This window comes from Gracilinanus agilis, chromosome 3 (assembly GCF_016433145.1).
Source record: "Gracilinanus agilis isolate LMUSP501 chromosome 3, AgileGrace, whole genome shotgun sequence".
Lineage (NCBI taxonomy): Eukaryota > Metazoa > Chordata > Mammalia > Didelphimorphia > Didelphidae > Gracilinanus > Gracilinanus agilis.
In genome coordinates this window covers 24,033,241-24,048,455 of record NC_058132.1, presented here as the reverse complement: position 1 = coordinate 24,048,455, position 15,215 = coordinate 24,033,241, and positions in this window count along the sequence as shown.

The following is a 15,215-nucleotide window of genomic DNA, read 5'->3' as shown; positions in this document are numbered from 1 at the left end:
GCCATACCCCATCTTGGCAGATGGACTAAAACTAGGTTGAGGGTCACTGACAGGCCTCAAACCCATCTGTGAGTCGGGGAGAAGGTTACCCCTCGAGTGTGAAGACTTCCCCTCAGTTTGTTCCAATAGCCGTGAAAGTGGCCGAATCGAACACTGTGGAGTGCCTAGAGCCTGGCCAGACATTGAAGACACCAGGCTCATCCACTGCATCCCAAGACATCACCAATTGTCCTGACTTTTGTCTTGCCACTAGACTTCCATGACTCCAGAAGAGTGAGCGGGGCTGATGACTTTGTACAACTCTGCCACACTTAACTCCAACTCATGAGCAAGCTGAGTCATCACCCCTCGATGTCACTTTCTGGTCCTTTCTGAAAAGGAAGGGTGAAAACAAACCTCTCCGCCGACCCCAATCCCTTTCTCATCTTTTCACATCTACCTTCACATTTCTCATATATCCCTGCCTTCTCTCCTCCAACCTGCCATCATCCTGGTGCAGGCCTTCTTCATTCCCTCATATCTTGACCATTATAGTAGCCCGAGGTTATCCCCACATCTCAAGGGTCCCTTCATTCCATACTAAAAGACAAGGTCTCTTGGGTTCCTCTGCTCCAACTGATCCTCCACACAGAGCTGCAAAAGTTTCCAAAAAATACAAGTCTGACCCTGTCACCCTTCCCCTCCTCCATAAAATCCAGGCTTCCCTATCACCTCCAGCATCAAATACAAAAGCCCTTCATCCTACAAGCTGCCCCCCCTTCCCTTGCTAGTCATCTTATTCTTTACTCTTCTCCTTGTATTCCACAATCCAGTGGCACCAACCTTCCGTGCTACTTCGTGCAGAAGAGATGTCATCGCCCAAACTCCATGCCTATTCACTGTCTGTCCCCTCTGCCCCTCACCTCTGCCTTTCCATTTCCCTGACTTCCTTCAAGTCAAGTCCAATCCCATTGTCTTCAGGAAAGCCTTTCTGCCCTCTGCTCCCCACCCCAATGTCTTTCTTTTGGATTAATCCATATGGATGTCCAAATTGTTTTGGATATCATCTCACCTATTGGAATGGGAGCTGCTTGAGCACAGTACCTGAGTTTTTGCCCTTTTGGAGGGAGCCCAAACAATCAGTAAATGCTTATTGATTGACAGGCTAACAGCCTAGCACAGCTGGCTCTGGAATTCTGGGTTTTCTTGGCTCAGAGGCAGGGAAGACTTTTTCCATCCCAGTTCAAGGCTCTTTCTACCCCCAAATTCAAAGGGAGGCTCCCAGTGTTCCCAGAATACAGAGACAAGTGGCATTCCTAGCTTGTATAGAAAGGTTTCTTCCTGGAAGACAGCTGATCCAAATGTGGGCTGGGGGAAAATAGACATAGTCAAGAATCCTAGCACTGAAATCAACCTGGGAATCAAGGTCCACTTCTACTCCTGACTTGCTCTTGTGACTTAAGGCAGGCTTCTTCCTTTCTCTGGACTTATTTCATGCTCTCAAATGAGAGGGTTAGCCAAGACATAATGCCCAAGGATCTAAGATGCCCAGATAGTTTGTGATTGTGTAGAACATGAATGAGCCCCACCCCTGTGCCTCTTGTATTTACAACTTGTATTCACAGGCCAGGTCCCAGCTGCTAAGGTGAGTTCTAGGGATCTCCCTAGGTTCTGTGCTCACCATCGAGTTTCTCATTAGCCATCAGCAGTAGGCATAATGAGTTCTTAGCAAAGGCCTTTACTAAGGTGATACGGTTAAGAATGGTTGCTACAGGGACAGCTGGGTAGCTCAGTGAATGGAGAGCCAGGCCTAGAGATGGGAGGTCCTGGGTTCAAGTCTGGCCTCAGATACTTCCCAGCTGTGTGACCCTGGGCAAGTCACTTGACCCCCATTTCCCAGCCCTTACCACTCTTCTGCCTTGGAGCCAATACACAGTATTGACTCCAAGATGGAAGGTGAGTGTTTAAAAAAAAAAAAAGAAAAAGAAAAAGAAAAGAATAATTGCTACAAAACATCTCCCACCACAAACCTGGGACACATTCGCCCATAAAGGCACACCCAGCATCCATGGGGGGAAGTGGGCTCAGATTCAGAGCATTCAATGGTTAGTGAGGCAAAGGCAACTCACATCTCTGGGTATGGAAGGGCTTGGAGATCCTTTCCTTCAGCACTGAGATCTGCTGGGATTCCAGGGTCTTCTCTTCGTAGCCTAATTCTAATTGCAAAAGGTCAGGCCTCTGGAGACTGCACGCTTCCTCAGATGGCTATTAGTATGTATCATTCTCCATCTGAAGTGTATATCTTCTGCTCCCTCCTTTCATTGTGCCTAAAGTTCTCTTGACTCAATGATTTCCTGAACTCCTGGATGGGATGCCCTCTGGGCCAGTAGCCTCTAGATATATTTAGTTGGAAGGGGGGATAAAAGAGAGAAAAATTACCTCCATCCATTCCTCTATCCCTGCAAGAGTCAGTCTGTCTGTCTATCTGTCTGTCTCTCCCTCGCCCTCTCTCTCTGAATTTAAAGTCCCCAGGGGTGTGGCTAATTTGTTTGTTCAGCCAATCACACTGCTTCTTCTAATTCGGTCAGAGAAAGGCAAAGTTACTAAAGGCATCTTTTGCAGTTGGTTTCAAAGCTTGTGATTCGATTCTATGCCCCCTGCGACTATATCGCCTGAATCTAGAGTGGCGATCACCCACTCCACTCCCCCTTCCTCTCTGACGATGATCCAGGAGAGAAGGTTCTAGGATTCTCCTAGCCCGACATTCTCTGGGTCCTAGAGTCCCACACAGCTCTGGCCAAGCACCTCGCTATTGTGAAAAAGGGAGACACCTTTAGAGAACGCAGACTCCAGCTGGAATCCTGGCTCTGCCTTTACTGACCAACGGTGGCAAGTCAACTCCAACCCCTTTTGAGCCTCAGTTTCCTATCCTAGAAAAAGAAGAGGTTAAACATGGTGATCCCTAAGTTGTCTTCCCAGGTCTAACCCCAATTCTAAAACCTCAAGTCAGTCCTATCACACTCTTCTGCTCACCATCTTACTGCCCCCCGAGTTTTTGCTGTCTCTTCTGAAGTCCAACGCCCTCCACCATCTCCTGCTACCTACCTTCCTAGACTCCCCACAAACTCTACGGACTATCCCTTCCTCCATCTGCCGATGTCTACGCTCTCCTACATTTTTTTTTACTTTCTACAGGTCTCTGCAGATATGAATTCCATTTGATGGTCACAACAACCCTGGAAAAGAGGTGCCATTATTATATCCCCATCTTACAGATGAGGAAATTGAGGCTGACAGAGGTGAAGTGGTTTGCCCAGGGTCACACAGATAAAGGTTTTATGAACACAATTACAAAATATTTTTCATACAAATAAAGTCAGATTAGACATTGGAAAAATATTAATTGCTCATGGGTGGGTCAAGCCAATATAATAAAAGATGACAATTTTGCCTAAATCGATCTACTTATTTAGTGCTATACCAGTCAAACTGCCCAAAAATTATTTAATGGTGCTAGAAAAAATAACAAAATTCACCTGGAAGAATAAGGTCAAGAATATGAAGGGAATCAATGAAAAAATGTGAAGGAAGGTAGCCTAACAGTGCCAGACTGTTTTATTATATTTCAAAGCAATAATCACCAAAACAATGTGGTTTTGGGGAAGAAATAGAGTCATAGATCAATGGAAAGATTAAGTATACAAAACCTAGTAATAAATGACCATAGTAATTTAATGGGTGATAAATCAAAAGATCCAAAATTTGAGAGCAAGAACTCACTTTTTGACAAAAACTGTAGGAAAAACCAGAAAACTGTATGTTAGAGTCTGGGGATAAACTAACATCTGGGACCATATAACAAGATAGGGTCAACATGGGTACATGATTTAGACATGTAGGGTGATACCATGCACTTGGAATAGAGGAGCTTGGAATAGTTTGCTGGTCAGATCTATGGATAAAGGAAGAACTTATGACAAAACAAGAAACAGAGACCACTACAGGACAGAAAATGGATAACTTTGACTATGTTAAATTTAAAAGATTTTGAACAAACAAAACAAATGCAGCCACGATTAGAAGGAAAGCAGAAAGGGAGGGGAGATGTTTTTACAGCAAGTATCTCTGATAAAGGTCTCATTTCTCAAAAATATAAAGAACTGAACCGAATTTATAAAAATATAAGTCATTCTCCAATAATCAAAAAATATGAACAAACAGTTTTCAGATGAAGAAATTGAGACTATTTATAGTCATATAAAAATGTTCTAAATCATTCTTGATTAGATAAATACAAATTAAAACAACCCTGAAGTACCACCTTATACCTATCAGGTTGGCCAATATAATGGAAAAGGAAAATGATAGATGTAGGAGGGGATATGAGAAAACTGGGACAGTAACGGACTGCTGGTAGAGTTGTGATTGGGTGCAACCATTCTGGAAAGCAATTTGGAATTCTGCCCAAAGGACTCTAAAGCTGTGCATACCCAGCACATACCCATCCAGCAATGCCATTATGAGGTCTATATCCCAGAGAGATTTTTTTAAACGAAAAGGACATATTTATATAAAAATATTTGTAGCAGTTCTTTTTTGTAGTGACGAAGAATTAAAACCTGAGAGATGTCCATCAATTGGAGAATGAGTAGTGTCATAGGATTGTGATGGAGTATTATTGTGCTGTAAGAAATGATGAGCAGGATGATTTCAGAAAAGTCTGGAAAGACTTATGTGAACTGATACAAAATGAAATGAACAGAACCGGAAGAACATTGTACAAAGTAACATCAATATTGAATGATGAACAACTGTGAATGACCTAGTTATTCTCAGCAATGCACTGATCCAAGACAATCCCAAAGACTCATGATGAAAAATACCATCTGCCTCCAGAGAAAGAACTGATGTAGTCTGAATGCAGACCAAAACATACTATATTTTACTTTCTTTTGGGAGGGATTTTTCTAGATCTCTTCCACAAAATGACTAATATGGAACTTGTGGCAGGTGGATTCACCAGCAGCTGTTGCAATAGTTCAAAGGTGAAGTGATGAGGGCCTGCACCAGAGTGGGGGCAGAATCAGAAGAGAGAAACAAATACAAGAAATAGTACAAAAGTAAAATCAACAGGCCTTAGCAACAGACTGGATATGGGGACAGGTTAGTGAGAGAGAATAAGTTCAGACTGATACTTGGATTTTGAGCCTGGGTGACTTGGAGGATAGTGGCACCCTGGATGACAAAAGAGAAGTTAGGAAGAAGGGTAAGTTTTGAGGGGAAATATTTAAGATATTTATGGTATTTCCATTTCCAGATACCTAAAAAGCAATTTGTGGGGTGTATTGGCTGTTCGGGGAGGATTGCACCTCCAGTATAAGGGCTTGCCAAGTCCTTTTCGGGGCTGCTCATCCACTTTTGGTGGTCACCTTTCACCCACCACTTACCTAGGGCTCCAAGAAGTCTACACATAGACCACACTCCAGATGGAAGTGAGTTTAGCCCAAGCATTTGAAGACTTCAATCCAAGGAATGAACAGACAAGAATAAGTTATTCTAACAGCCATAAATGTGTCTGAAGTGGACACTGTGGAGTGCTTAGAGTTTAGTTAGACATTGAAGATGCTAAGATCATCCACTGCATCCTGGGCCATCACCTGTCATCTTGGCTTTTGTCTTGCCACTAGACTTGGAAGACTCTGCCTTACTTAAATGCTCTTCACAGGCTAGTCAATGTGAAGTCATCGGTCCTCTTCAAAATCGAAGGACAAACAATAGGCTGTTGGAGATGCAAGACCAGAAGTCAACAGAGAGGTTAAGGCTGGTTAAGTGATTTTGAGAAATCAGTTTAGAGATGATAGTTGAATCTGTGGGAGCCGATGAGATCACCAAGTAAGAGTATGGAGAGAGAGAAGAGAAAAAGGCCAAGGATAGGCTCTAGCTTTCTTGGAAGCTCACAAGAAGTGGGCATGGCCTGGATGAAGAGCCAGCAAAGAAGACTAAGAAGTAGTGAGAGACCCTGGAGAGAGTGGTGTCATGCAGAGAGATGACAGTACAAAGGAGAAGAGGAAAAACCTCAGTGTCAGAGGCTGTAAAGAAGGATGATGTCAGAGAAAAAGACCAAATAGCAATTTGGAGGCAGCAGTTTCAATGAAAAGATGAGGTCAGAATCTAGATGGTAGAGAGTTAGAATAGACTGAGAGTAAAGGGAATGGAGGCATCTATCTTGGGCAGCCTTCTCAGGGAGTTTAGACGGGTAAGATAATAGCAGGGAGGGATGCAACAAGTGAAGGGCTTTTGAGGATGGTGGAGACACTGCTTATGAGTTTCTAAGCAGTAAAGAAAAAGCCAATAGACAAGGAGAGACTGAAGATGAGAGGGAATGAAGGAGGAGGCAATCTGCCAGAGAAGCTAGAATGGGATCACTTGGAAAAGAAGACAGATTAGCCTTGGCAAGAAGAAGGGCCACATAATCTGTGAGACAGGAGTGAAGGAACTCGTTGTGGGAAACAGTTGGATGACATAAGATGATGAGGAAGGAAGAGTTCAGAGCTCAAGGTAAACGGTCTCCATTTTTTCAATGAAATATGAGGTTCTCAGCCTAGAGGGCAGAGGGAAGGGGAACCATGATATGTATATTGTTTTTCAGTCATTTCCAACTCATTGTGACCCCATTGGGGGTTTTCTTGGCAGAGAGTTTGCCATTTCCTTCTCCAGCTCATTTTACAGATGAGTAAACTGAAGCAAACAGGATCATACAGCTAGTGTCAGAGTCAGGTTTGAACTCATGTCTTCCTGATCAATCTGCTTGCTACCTAGCTGCCCCATGGGAGCTTTGAAGACAGAGGGAGATGTTCAGGAGAACTGCTATGGAGAATGGGAGAATGGGGTGATAAGGGAGGTAGAGAAGGGTTGTCTTGGAGTAGTGAGGGCCTAATTGAGGTTATATAATATAAGCATGTCTTGTGACCACTCAGCCAAGTTTCATATCTATAAGGTGCTTTAAAAATGTTTAGCAATTGAATGATTATGGTTCCCTCCAAGGTTGTTTGTTCTTCTCTCCTCTTGACAGGACACATAGGGCCAAGGGTTCCTCCTGGCCACATCCAGACCTTCTCCCACAACCATCACTCTGTAGCCATCTCTCCTTTAAAGTGTGTTTTGAAAAAAATAAAAATTAAAAAATCATGTAACCATGGGAAAATATTCTAAAATAAAATAAAATAATGTGAAAAAATAAAGTCTGTTTTGCATGATCGTGCCCGTATAATCCAGATCAATTTGTTTATCATGTACAAGAAGGGGGAGGGAAGGAAGGGTAAGAGAAATGTGGATCTTGTAATTTGGGGACAGCTATGATGACAATTGTTTGTACATGTAATTGGGAAAATAAAATAGCTTTGAATAAAAAAATAAAGTCTATACAGTTTAGGGGGCAACTGGGTGGTTCAGTAGATTTCAAGTCAGGCCTAAAGACGGGAAATCCTGGGTTCAAATGTGGTCTCAGACACTTCCTAACTATGTAGCCCTGTGCAGTCACTTAGCCCCCATTGCCCCCTAGCCCTTACCACTTTTCTGCCTTAGAACCAATACACAGTATTGGGTCTAAGACAGAAGGCACAGGTTTTGAAAAATAAATTTTAAAATAATAAAGCCCATAATAATAACTTAATAATAATAATAATCCAAAATAATAAAGTCTAGGCCTTTGTGGCCGACTTCTCTGGACCTCCAGTAAGTTCAGCCCTGGTTCCTGTTCCTCAGCCTCCTTCAGCATCCAGTCTGCCTCAGTCTCACCCAGGGGTGCTCACCTTGGACATCTCCCCTGACCCAGAGCCATTGAATTGCGCCCACGTACTCCAATTCCTGTTTGCAGCTCTGCCCCTCAAATTCCTCCATCCTCAGGAACCCTTCCCTAACTCTCCGTTCAGCCCCAGCACCCAAAGGACACTTTGCTTTAATCTCTATGTGGTGCTTATCCAGTCTTACTGTCCATTGACACTTTCAGCATAGATCCGTCGCATGGAGGATTTGGGAATCGGAAGGTCTGAGCTCTGGAAGCTCCTAACTCTGACCCCTTCTTGCTGTGTGACCCTGCCTGGGTCCCATGACCTCTCTGAGCCTGAGACCACTCTCTAAGTTGCTAAGCTGTGATCTACAAAGCTTCTGAATCAGGGTAGATCACCCACTTACTCCATAAACTCCCTCTCGAGGCTGGGATCATTTTAAATGCCAGTCCCTCTGTTGGATATTCGCAAGCCCCAAATTCTCTTTCCATCCTTACTATGAATTCCTTCCCTTCTCACTGTATACGATCCCAAGAAATTCTCCTTGTTACCCTTCGCCATACAGGACACCTTACTTTAACTACTGCATGACTTTGCCTTCTCTCCTCAACTCTGCCTCTTGGATCCTGGGAGACTCAGCTAAAGCCCCCTCCCCGAGTACCCTTCCCCAGCCCAGTGCTAGTGCTTCCTCCCTTCCCCCAGATAACGGGTCGCATCCATTTCCCATAAGCCTGTACCTAGGCACATGCTCCCTCCCCTATAGAATGGGGACTTGTTGAGGGCAGGCTGTCTTCAGTTTTGTGTGTGCCTCCTCAGGACCCTGGAGAGTGCCTGACACCAGGAAACTCTTACTGAATGAGTGCGTCTCTTAAGCGATGCCTGAGTTGGTTGATTGACTCTAAGACGTTGCTACCCCGCTTCAGTGAGAGGGTGGCCCTCTGCGAGGGAAAGACAAAGATCCCGAACACCTACCAGCTCTCTCTGTTTGACTTTATGCCTGGAAAGGCCAGGGATTGTGGGGTCTCCTCTCCCAAGGCTCAGGGCTGTCTTTATTGGGCACTTAGTAAATACTGATTGAGCTGAATTCATTTCCTTCTCTGATCTGCCCACTGTCTTCTGCCCCAGAGGAGATTCTAGGGGCCAGCTCCCACTGCTCTGCCTTCCTCAGGGGACACAGTGGAGCCCAGAAATTAGAGGCTCTCTCTTCCCTTCCTCCATCCTAGCTTTCTGACCACTGCATTGACGCTAGGATGGCCCCTGGGCGTGGGCTGCTTGAAATGACTTTTCCCCCAGTCGAAGCTTTGCCCCCCACTGTCCCCACCCCCTTCAATGATCCATCTGGGTGGGTAAACCCAGGGATGGGGGAGAGCGGAGCAGAGGAGCAGAGGAGGATTCCCCAGACAGGAAAGAGGACCCAGGTGTCCATATCATCAGCCCCCTCCCTTCCTCCGGGTTTCATGCAAGTGAGTGGATCGGGGCTATACAGAGCAGGCTTGGCTGATGACAGCCCCCTCTTCAAGGCTGAGTTGGGGGCCTAGTCAGTCCCCCAGGACCCGGAGCCTGGAAAGCTGACGATGTGTTGCCATAGCGACGGGCTTGGGGACCGTTGTCATGGTAGTAGAGAGAGGTTTAAAAATATCTGAGAGGAGGTGTGTGTGTGCCTTTGTGTGTGCTTTGGAGGATGTATACGTGGAGCGTCCTCATGTATGTTCGTGTCCCATGTGCTGTCATGTGTGGTCATCTCCCCAGAGAGCCTCCTGGATGTGGCGTGTGTTTGTGTGGCTTACGTGTCTGGGCACGATTACGTCTGCCCTGTGGCTGCATGCTAATGTATACTTCCATTATACAGTGGGGGAGGGCTGTTTGTGTCTCTTTGTGTCTCCCCGTTGGGGTGTGACCCGGGATTTGGGGGAAATCACACGCATGTACCGGGGCTGCCTGGGTCCGTGGAGTGTATTCACGGAGCGTCTGCTCCTCTTGGGGATCGGGGATCGGCTACGGGATTTTATTGAATTCTCCGTATGAGTTTCTGTCTGTCAAGTGCCATCTTCCATCCTTGTCCCCTCTTCCCTGTTGCCAGGACAACCAGCTTCTGTGGTCCCTCCTGGCAGGGGAGAAAAGGAGGCAGATGTGGGACCATCCCCACCCCCATTCCCCCTCAGTCAGAGGGAGGGGATGGTGGCTCTGGGGACAATGGGGGGGGGAAGTAGGGGACAGATGGAGCAGCCACCCTGACTGCCCCAGCCCGGGGACCATCTGCTCCTGGCCCATCCTCCATTCTAGGGATGCAGAGAGGTGAGGAGAGGGATAACTTGTACTTCACTCTCAGACTCAGGGCTCTAAAGGGCAGGGCTCTCTTGCCCTCTCAGTGGAAGGTCTCCCCAGGGAATTCTCCCCATCCCAGGGTCCCGAGGACCAGCGACTCCCAAAGGAGCTGGTGATGAGGACTGGAGGAACCTTCTATTTAAAGCAGAGACATTTCCAAGTCACTTTTTTTTTAACCCTTACTTCTTGTCCAAGTAACAGCTCTAATACTGAAGGGCAAGGGCTAGGCAATTGGGGTTAAGTGACTTGCCCAGCTAGGACGTGTCTGAGGTCAGATTTGAACCCAGGACCTCCCCATTCCAAGCCTGGTGTTCTAGCCACTGAGCCACCTAGCCATCCCTAAGTGAGCTACTCCTTCATATGTCTTCCTACCCTCACTGACACAGCCCTGGTTGCCCTTAGTGAGGGAGAGAGGCAGCTGAGGGGATATTTTGTATGAAGAGATGGAAAAATAAAGTTCAGTGGATCACCTGACCTGAAGTCCTAGTTCAGATATTCAGTGGTTGTATGGCCTTGAGCAAGTCACTCCCCTCCTTTGAGGAGGTCTCACCAATAAAATAGGGCTATTTATTTTTTATTTATACTGTCTCCTTTATAGGGTTGTTGGGAGAAACCATTGTTTTCAAACTTCAGAAGCACTCTAGAAATGTGAAGCTTATCATCAATCTTACTGTTTCTCATTCTTCTAGTCTTATCATTATTCATTATTATAGATCATACAAATAAAACATCTGAAATGTAGGCTGCTTAAATAGAAGGTTCTGGAATTCAAAGGACCCCTATCAGTCTCTGACTCCCTGTGTCATCTTAAGGAAGTTAAGAGCAATTCACTGGGCCTCAGTTTCCCTACATGCACAAAGAAGGGAGTCAGGGGACAGTAGGTTGAGAACCAGGTCTAGAGACTAGAAGTCCAGGGTTCAAAGACTCTTAAAGTGATTTGCCAGAGGTCACAGCCAGGAAGTAGTATAGCTGGGACTCTAGTCTAGGTCAACCGAGTTCAAAACTAGTGCTCTTTCCATGATATGATCATCATAATAGGTCACCCCTCTGGGTTCATGTAGAAAGATGTTTGAGGGGACAGCCAGGTGGCTCAGTAGATTGAGAACCAGTCCTAGAAAAGGGATGTCCGGGGTTCAAATCTGATCTCATACACTTCCTAGCTGTGTGACCCTGAATGAGTCACTTAACCCCCATTGCCTAGCCCTTGCTGCATTTCTGCCTTAGAACCAATATACAGTATTGATTCTGAGATGGAAGGCAAGGATTTTTAAAAAAGAAAAGAGGGGAGCCAGCTATGATGATCTTTTAAATTCCTTCCCTGCTCTGATGATCTCTGGTTCTATTGCTTGCTATGAGACTTTGCAAAAAGTCCCTTCCCCTAAACAATGGGCCTTACTTTCCCCATCTGTAAAATCTGGAAATTGATATAAGCTTTAAAGTTTACAAAACACTTTTCATAGATTATCTATTTTGATCCTCACTAAAACCCTGTGAAGGAAGCACTATTATTTTCCCCATTTTACTGATAAGGAAACTTGACCAGAGTCACACCAGTGTCTGAGATTGAATTTGAACTCAGGTTTTCTGGTTTACATTTATGTGGGACTTTAAGGTTCACAAAGCATTTTGACCTCAAATCATCCTGATGTTTTGGATCCAAACATCTTTCTCTTTTCTTTAAAACCCTCACCTTCCATCTCAGAACCAATACTGTGTATTGGTCCCAAGGCAAAAAAGCAATAAGGGGTAGGTAATGGGGGTTAAGTGACTTGCCCAGAGTCACACAGCTAGGAAGTGTCTGAGATTAGATCTGAACACAGAACCTCCCATTTCTAGGGCTGGTTCTCAATTCACTGAGCCACCTGGCTGTCCCCTCAAACATCTTCCTACATGAATGGGGTGGGGGGGGGATAACCTATTATGACGATCTTATAATGGAAAAATCCCTAGTTTTGAACTCAGTTGACTTAGAGTCCTAGCTACACTACTTTCTGACTATGGCCTCTGGCAAATCACTTCATGAATCTTTGACTCAGTTTCTTCATTTGTAAAGTATAGTAATGGTATCTTCCTCATGAAGAAGATACTTGCAACCCCAAAAGAGGTTCAAGGTATAAAGAAAAAGTATTGGATTTAGGAGCAAGGAGAAACCTTCATGTTACCAGTTGTATGCCCTTGAGCCACTCTGTGTCTCAACTTCCTTCTCTGTAACATGAGTAAATATAAAGAAAGAAATATGGAGCTCTTGCCCCCAGGGTTGCTCTGAAGTTCAAGTGAAAACCTCATTTTAAAAGTTCTTTGTTAAACCCTAACTATCTCCCTTATGTCATTGAACTAAATCCTAACCAACAAGTATTTCTCAAATCTCCTATTTGCACGGTACTGAGCACGTGAAGACAAAGATAAAAAACAGGGCTTGCCCTCTAGGTGCTTACAGTCTACTGAAAGACACAAGGTACAAAGAGAGAAGAAGCTCATTGAGGAAAGGACTTTTTTTTCCTAAAATGGATAGAGAAAAGTTGCTTGTAGGCCTAGCACCCAAGCAAAGCCTTGAAGGAAGCAAAGGATTGAAATGAATTTTGGAAATTGGAAGTGAATTCCAGGCCTGTGCAAAGGCAGGAGTTGGAATGTCAGGGTCTGAGAAAAAGCAAACGGGCTGATTTGACTGAATCATGGAATGTGATGGAAAGGAAAGAAAATGTCTGAACTAGATAGGCTAGAATCAAACTCAGAAATTTGTATTTACATTTGACCTAGAAGCAAAAGAGACACATTGATTGTTCTTGAACAGGGAAATGGCTTCCAGTTCCTCTGTTTGGAATTTAAAGCCTTTTAGAATCTGATCCCTTCCAATCTTTCTAATTTTCAATATTATACCCTTGTTAAGCCACCCTGACCTACTTGCTCTTAATGTTTTTCTTCTGTGTTTCATCTCTCTTCTCCAAGCCTTTATCCTGGCTGTGTCCCTCATGTCTGGAATGCATTCCTTCCTCATCTCTCACTCTTAGAATCCATGACTTCTGTCTCCTTCCACCCAGTAGGTGCTAATGGCTTTCCCCTCTAATGTTAGCTTCCACCTACACTATATGCATTTCTTATATATCTTGAAATGGATGAGTTGTCTTTGTTATTAGAATCTAAGCCTCTGGACTGTTTTTCTTTTTGATTTTGTGTCTTCATGGCTTAACATTCAGTGCCTGGAGCACAACACAGGTTTGTATTGACCCAAAGCAATCCAGTAAGCATTTATTAAGTACCTGCTGTATGAACAAGACATTTTACCTGGTTCTGGGGCTACAGAGGCAAAGTCAGAAAACAGTCCTTGGATTCCAAGAGCTTGGGTTCATCCTAAAGGGAGTATGGGGCAAAATTTGAGATGGGAAAGAAAACTGAAAACTAAGGGCATGAGGAAGCTTTGTAACTGGGATGAAAGAAAATTAATGTCATCAGAGGCAACTAAGTAGCTCAGCAGATAGAAAGCCAGGCCTAGAGACAGGAGATCCTGGGTTCAAATTTGACCTAGCTGTAAAATCTTGGGCAAGTCACTTAACTCCAATTGCCTAGCCCTTGCTACTCTTCTGTCGTTACAACTAATACTAAGACAAAAAAGTAAGGAGAAAGAAAGAAAGAAAGAAAGAAAGAAAGAAAGAAAGAAAGAAAGAAAGAAAGAAAGAAAGAAAGAAAGAAAGAAAGAAAAAGAAGGAAAGAAAAAGAGGCAGCTAGGTAGCTCAGTGGATTGAGAGCCAGGCCTAAAGATGGGAGGTCCTAGGTTCAAATCTGGCCTCAGACACTTCCCAGCTGTGTGACCCTGGGCAAGTCACTTGACCCCCATTGCCTACCCTTACCACTCTTCCACCTATGAGTCAATGCACAGAAGTTAAGGGTAAAGAAAGAAAGAAAGAAAGATAGGACTGGAGCCATCATTTAATCTGCATCAGAAACTCCAAGATGAGGAAATTTTCCCAGTGAAGATCAGCCACCTTCTCTATAATTGTATATAGTCTTAAAGAACTGCCTAGAGCCTTTAGAAATTAAGTGACATGCTCAGGATCACACAGCTAGTATGGGACTGAGGTGGGATTTGAACTCAGGGCTTAAAGCTTTATAGCAGTGTTAGTTGTTACTATCATCATCATTATTATAATTACAACTTCTTCCTCGTTAGTAATCACAATAATCATTTCCATTTCTGTAGTGATTTAGAGAATGCGTGTGGTAATAGACAGCTGACCTCAAAGCAGGGAAGACCTAAAATCCTGTGAAGTGGGAGCTATGATTACCTCCATTTTACAAAGAAGGAAATCGAGGCTGAGTCGGGTTAAGGGACTTGCTCAGGAGGTCGCCTGGCTAACATATCTGGGGCGGAATTGGAGCCCAGAGCTTGCTGGCTCTACTGAACAGCCCGGAGTGTGAGCCTAAGGAGAGATTCCTGGAGACCCGCTGGCGCCACGATCTGATGCCCGTTAGGGGGTATGTAGGGAGCGGCATGGGATGGGGGCTTCAGAGCCCGTGACTTTCGCGGGTCGGAGGGGGAGAGCAGAAGCTAAGCTGGGGGAGCCTGAGGTTAGATTTAGAGAACTTCTACCAGAGTCAGACGCGGGAGACCGAGAAGGCAAGACAGGTTCCTGGGGTATCATAAGGGAACAAAGTCTCCGACATTTGGGTCAAGGAGCTTGGTTGGAGCGCCCAGGGAAGAAGTTGGGAGAAGGACGCGTAGCCTTCCATGGTCCCCAGCTCAAGTGCGGAGTAAGAGGGAGATCCTGCTAGGGTACAACGAAGCCAGCTGCAGATGCCACCGCCCCCCGCCCCATAAGGGGAGGGGCCATGTGGAAGGGCGGGCTCCAGAGACAGATGAGCCAATGGGAGCGTGTGTGGGCGTGGCCTAGGATGCTGGGCCCGGGAGAGGGGAGGGAGGGGGGAGCGAAAAGGATGCTCTGCCCGGGAGGAGCCGCTGCTGCTGCCGCCGCCGCCGCCGCCGCCCGTGCCCGCCGCCCCCGGGGCCCCCGCTAGCGGCTTGGCCGCCCTCCCGCCTCCGCCAGAGGCTCCCCAGCTCTCCGGCGCCACTCAGCGGAGGGGGCGGGGGCTCGGCCTCCTCTCCGAGCTGCCCTTGGGGGCCGGGGCCCC